This window comes from Gossypium hirsutum, chromosome A10 (assembly GCF_007990345.1).
Source record: "Gossypium hirsutum isolate 1008001.06 chromosome A10, Gossypium_hirsutum_v2.1, whole genome shotgun sequence".
Taxonomy (NCBI): domain Eukaryota; kingdom Viridiplantae; phylum Streptophyta; class Magnoliopsida; order Malvales; family Malvaceae; genus Gossypium; species Gossypium hirsutum.
This window is the reverse complement of record NC_053433.1, coordinates 71645340-71651339: the sequence shown is the minus strand read 5'-3', so window position 1 is coordinate 71651339 and position 6000 is coordinate 71645340. Positions and strand designations below refer to the sequence as shown.

The 6000-nt window shown below is 31.5% G+C and overlaps 2 long non-coding RNA genes across 2 annotated transcripts; both read right to left on the bottom strand.

The window, feature by feature from the left end:
• Positions 1–384: 384 nt before the first annotated feature.
• Positions 385–1214, bottom strand: LOC121208474 (uncharacterized). Its single transcript, XR_005903525.1, has 2 exons — positions 1032–1214; positions 385–739 (listed from the first exon to the last, which is right to left on the bottom strand). It is a non-coding gene; the product is annotated as an uncharacterized lncRNA (long non-coding RNA).
• A 2663-nt stretch (positions 1215–3877) lies between these two features.
• Positions 3878–4942, bottom strand: LOC107896983 (uncharacterized). Its single transcript, XR_001683974.2, has 2 exons — positions 4595–4942; positions 3878–4305 (listed from the first exon to the last, which is right to left on the bottom strand). It is a non-coding gene; the product is annotated as an uncharacterized lncRNA (long non-coding RNA).
• Positions 4943–6000: the final 1058 nt, after the last annotated feature.

The window sequence follows — 6000 nt, the reverse complement described above, 5'->3', positions numbered from 1 at the left end:
AATATGAAAATCAAATAAAACCATAATAAACAATTGGAATAAAGGAGAATTGAGATTTTACGAAGCGTTGTGAAACACAGTTTCCATAAGACAGATTCGACCGCTCCTACAATACTTGGAATAATCGTTGGTCGAATGTCTCTTAGAATATAACAACAGCGATAATTGAAGTAGTAACACCTCTATCATGATCAATCGAACGAACAATGCATTTTTTTATCTTTGGAATATTTAGAAAAACACGAAAGGTGAAAAAGGAGATTCTTGAGAACAACAGAATTTCAGCAAGAGAAATACTTATAAAGTATGAGAGTGTGCAAAAAACCATTTAGAACCATGGCCTTTTATAGGCATGGAAAGTGTTGTAATTATGGAAAAATATCACCAAAATCTGCCATTAAATAAAAAATTGAAAGGGATTTATTAGAATTAAATTGTAACAGGCCCAATTTGCCTGGCCCGTTATAAACAAAAAAAAATAAAATCAAATAAAATATAAAGTGCAATTTTAAACAGTCCCTTAATAACTCAGTCTAGTTACAAAACCCAATGACATCAACCCAATAAGGCCCAAAAAAACTTAAAACCTAGCCCAAAGTTACACGGCCCAACAAGCCCAAAAACGTTAAACACTCAGAACCCTAGGGTTTCTGCTAGGCGCTGCAGTAGCCACCAAGCAGCCCTTCGTCGTCACCGCCAGCGCAGCACCGTATGACCACCGAGCTTCGTACCTTCATACCTGCGCACAAATGCAAAAAGGACAACACAGCAGAGAGAAAAACAACAACAAATACAAAGAAAAATAGTAAAAATTGTATTTTGATTTTTCTTTTCAACTATAAAGCCGTGAACAATGTATTAATCTTTTTTTTTTACGGTAACTGAATAGGAAAATTCAAAAGCATTTTTTAGAAGGTGATTCCTGATTTTTTTTCTAGTCTCTTTCATTTTCTATTAATTGTTTATCTATTTCTTTCGATTTTTTTATCATTTGCATTTAAAAAAAAACAAAAGAAAGGGAGGAGACTTACCTTTGAGTGGCTTCAAATCCTTGTTCGCTTCGTTGAAATCGAAGCTCGGATGGGGGTTCAAATGAAGTTGATGACGAAAGGGCATTTGGAAATGGAATGTTTGGGGATTCAGCTGAATGAGGGAGATGGAGGCTTAGGATTTTGTTGTTTAGATTTTTAGAGCATCTAGATGCTTTATTCTAGGTTTTTTTTATTTTTTTTTATTTTTGAGTTATGAATAGCATGAAACGGCACCGTTTAGGGCCTGTTTTAATGGCTCCAAAATAGTGCCGTATAGGCCTTACCCGTGCAACCAGACCCGCCTGACCTAGGATCCGCGCGTTTTGGCTCTGATGGGCTATTTTCCCAATTAGTCCCCCTGCTTTTTACCCAGTTTGTAATCAAGTTTCCTTTTATTTTAATTTGTACCTTATATTTTATTTCAGTGTTTAATTTGATCTCGATTGAAGTGTCGCGTTTTGGAGGCGGGAATTATTTTCTCATCTGGTCCCTCCATATTATCCGCGTCTTTCAATGTAGTCCTCCCCTTTCCTTTTATTTCAGATTAGCCCCAAAAATTTTGTTTTAAGGTTTGGTTTGGTCCCTTTTTTTGTTATTTCTTACCATTTTGTTATTAGATTAATTAATTTAATATCTTATTACTGTTATTTTTTTATTTATTTAACTTTTCTTAAAAAATACATTTATGTTATTATATTTCCTCATTATTGTTATCTATATCATTTTAACTAAATTATTCCTTATTCATTTTTTAGAAATTGTTTTAACATTTCATTTTAAACTACTTTACTAATTTTACATCGTTTTAGTTGCCTATTTTTATATTTTCTTGTGTGTTTTTTTATTCGTTTTATTATGTAATTGATTTATTTTAAAATTCTCTTTTATTCTTTGCTTTAAAGATTTTCGTGATGTTTCTTTTGAATGCTCTCATACATTATTATTTTTATATATTTACATTACACTATTTTTTTTAATTTAGGTATATTATTTATTTGAATTAATGTATATTATTTTGTATATTACTTACTTTAATTTTCTCCTTTTGATATTTGTTTTAAAATTCATTTATACATTGCTACTTCGTATATTATTTATTTTACTTATTTTATCTTTTTGATCTAGTTCAAACATTCACGTTTATAACTTATTTTAAAATTAAAATCAATATATATATTATAATTTCAAATGTCTTATTTTTCATTATTAATTTCAAACTCATTTATCATCGTTTCAAAACTTGTCGCATTTAATTTGTATTAATTGGCTTTATATTTCTTTCAAAATTGATTCTTTGATTCATAAGTCGTTGGATGTTAACGTTAGTATTTGCATAACGTATGATGAAAACTTACTGCTATTGCGTGTATCTTAATTTGCTCTTTTCTTATTTTCATATCATTGTAATTTATTTATATAATATTTCATCTAAGTATATATTTCATGTTTGTAACTTCGCTTTTTCTACATTATGCATCGTGATTCAAACTTCAATGCTTTGATTGATATTGGTCGTCTCATTTTCATTTCAAGTAAATCAAGTAAAGGCGTTTTGAGCCGGTTTTACAAATGTTTGTTTGAAAATCTCCCAAAACAAAGGCAATGTTTGATGTTTGAAAATTCAAAGAATCGTGTCCTATCGTGCTGGGTTTCGATTTTTCGCTTGTCCAAAATAATCAAATATTCCTTTGAAATTTCATCCGTATTTTCTAAATTCTAAAATAAAGTAATGTTCAATGTTTGGAAATTCGAGCAATCGTGCCCTACCGTGCTGGGTTTCGACTTTTCGTTGGACTAAATAATTGGGAATCCTTTTGTAATTTTCAACGTATGAGCTTTTGGAAGTCAAGAATTGATTGTGTTTTCGAAGGTATAAAGGATCGTGTCCTATCGTGTTGGATGTGATGCTGTATTCTTTTGAAACAAGAGAATTTTGACGACCAACTTGAGCCATTCGAATGTTTTTAAAGGAATTATATTTCAAAATATTTTTAAATCTTAGACATAAGGACAGTACTTAATCAATTTGGTACCAATTTTGGGCGTAGTGAGGGTGCTAATCCTTCCTCATACATACCGGCTCCCGAACCCATTTTCTCAAATTTACGTAGGCCAAAATTGATTTAAATGGAATAAAATATTTTATTAGGTGATCCAATCACACCTAAACAAAAGGACTAGTGGCAACTCCACATTTTGTTTTAAAGTCGATCCCCGTTTTTTAAAAAAAAAAAACATGGTTTCGACAGCTTGGCGACTCTACTGGGGATCGAACAAGAGAGTCAAGCCATAAAATTGATTATTTGCTCTCCTTTTGTCTAAATTGGAAATTTAATTTGAAAATCATTATTCTTTGATGCATTTGTTTGCATGATGGTTGTGGTCCAAGTCTTGTAGAATAATATGGCATTGCATTGCATGACCATTGTAGTCACACCTTCTAAGTGGGAATGAGAAACTACGCCTTCATGAGGTTTTCACCTCCTCATGGGCTAGTCGATTACTTCCGGGATACATCCGTACCTATGATTTTGTGAGATTTTCATCTCCATATGGTCATAGGGAAATGTATTCCCTTGAACCAAACTCGATCCATATGAGCCTATAATAAGTGAAGATTGAGGAATCTGCTGGTTCGAGTACCTTTTCTCTAAAGCCAAGCCACATGTAGTGAACCCTAAGAATCCACCCTAGGTAAAACCTTGCCCAAATTTAGTGATTACCTGAGTAGGTACTTTATTTGTTATTTATTTCTTTTGTACTAATGTGTTTTGTTTATAACTGCATTGCATTACATAATCATAGAAAGAATGTGTTGATTCATATTTAATTGCTAAATAGAGCAGTTTGTCATAAGAAAACGAATTTCTTGATAAAGTGGATTATAATACGTGTAATAGACCCATTTCGCCCGGGCCCGTTAGAAAACCAAAAAACCAAAAATTAAAAAACAAAAAAAACCAAAATAAAAACAATAAAAGTCCATTAGTCCAAAACAATCCATGACTCAATAAACTTAACCCCATAGCCTATTAAATTAAACCCAAATCTATTAATCCAAACTTAACCCATTTACGGGCCCAAACCCGAGACCCAAAATGACCCGAAAAAAAGGCCCAATAACTGAAAAACACTAGAAAACCTAGAGGCTTTTGGAAAACACCAGCAGCTAGCCGTCTCCCCTCACGCCGCAACTAGCAGTCGGTCTCCAGCACCACACGTGCGCCACTAGTTCCTCACGCGAGTCTCTGTTCGTGTCTTTGTACGACTACTCCTGCAATGGAACACACGAGAAGAAGGAGCTAACAGAATTTACAGCAAATGACAGCAAGAAAATGTAATTTTATTTTTTTATTTACTCTGTAAATTCGGCTATAAAAAGCCGTCGAATGTACCTGTAAATGGGGATGAACGCAAACTGAAATACGCATACGAAATATAAAGCAATCCAGAAAATTAGAAGGTGATCTTAGATTTTTTTTTTCATTTGTGCGATTTGCCTTTTTTTTTTATCCTGCATATTTTTTGTTTTTGCATAAAAACATAAAAGGGGAAGGGTTTACCTTCATAAAACACCGTCGGAGTTCCTAACTCCTTTGTCACAATCGAAGCTTGAGGTGGGGAATTCGAAGTTAAAATCGGCAATCCACGGGTTGTGGTTTCAAAAGGGGTGAAAGTGAGGCATATATTCATCGCCAATCATCAAATACAAGGGTGTCATGGCGATTAGTGAGAGTTTTTGGGTTAGATCTGATGAGAATCAAAAAGGTGCTAAGGTTTTGGTTCTTTTGTCGGCCAAATAAGGAGAGAACATGGGGCATTGGGGTTTTGACTCAATTGCTGTAGAAAACAGCAAATGGCCATTCAATTTCTTTTAATTTTGGATCAAGATAAAAGGTGGTGTTTAATGGTGGGGAATCCACGTATTGATCCATGCCCAGACCCGATTCATCATTTATATTTCAAATGGGAAATTTCCACGATTAATCCTTCACCTTTTGCGCCGCATTTCAGCAGACCCCATTGGCATCCATATGTTTTATTTTAATTTTTCCCCAAAAAATTGCATGCTATTTCATTTTAGTTCGCTCCAAGGTGCAACGTTTTGGGACCTAGATTATTTCCAGTTCTAGTCCCTGTACATTTATATGACTTGCACGTTAATTTTTTTAAATTATTTTTATTTTTAAATTATCCCTGTTATTTTAGCTTCAATTTTAATTTGGTCTTTCATTTGTATGATTTGCAAATTTAAAATACGTTTAATATTTTTATATGTGTTAATCTATGTTAATAATTTTGTTTGTTTACATTTGTACAATTATGTATATAATTATGTGTTAATAATTTTGGTTAATTTTTATATGTTTTTATACATATGGTTTTTTTAAGAAAAATATATATTTATGTATATAATGGTGTTTTTAAAATTTATTACATATATAATTTAAAATAAAATTAATTTAATCTTATAATTCACCTTTTAATTTCATGTTTATCTTAGCATACAATTGTTTCTAAAATTTATTCCTATGTAAATAACTCATATTAGACTATTTTTGCTATAGTCCGCGTCATAATTGATTTCATATTGTTTCATGTAAATAGTTTTCTATGTATTTCTTTGAAGTTATTTATGTGTATAATTTATTTCTTTTAAGGATTATATTTAAGTTGTACAATTTACTTATTTTACGAACTTCCATATCTTATTATTTTTGTGCATATAGCATCAATACGTATCATTAATCCAAAATTAATTTATTCCATATAAAATTATTTTGTACATTGCTTATTTCAAAATTCTTTTTACACACACATACATATATTAAAGCATATGCTTGATTTATAAGCCTCACTCAATTCATACATTTTATACATATAGTTTTTGCCTACATAATTATTATATACTATTAATCTCATGCTATTTTTTTTTTACAAATAATTATTTCTATGTACATATGCATGT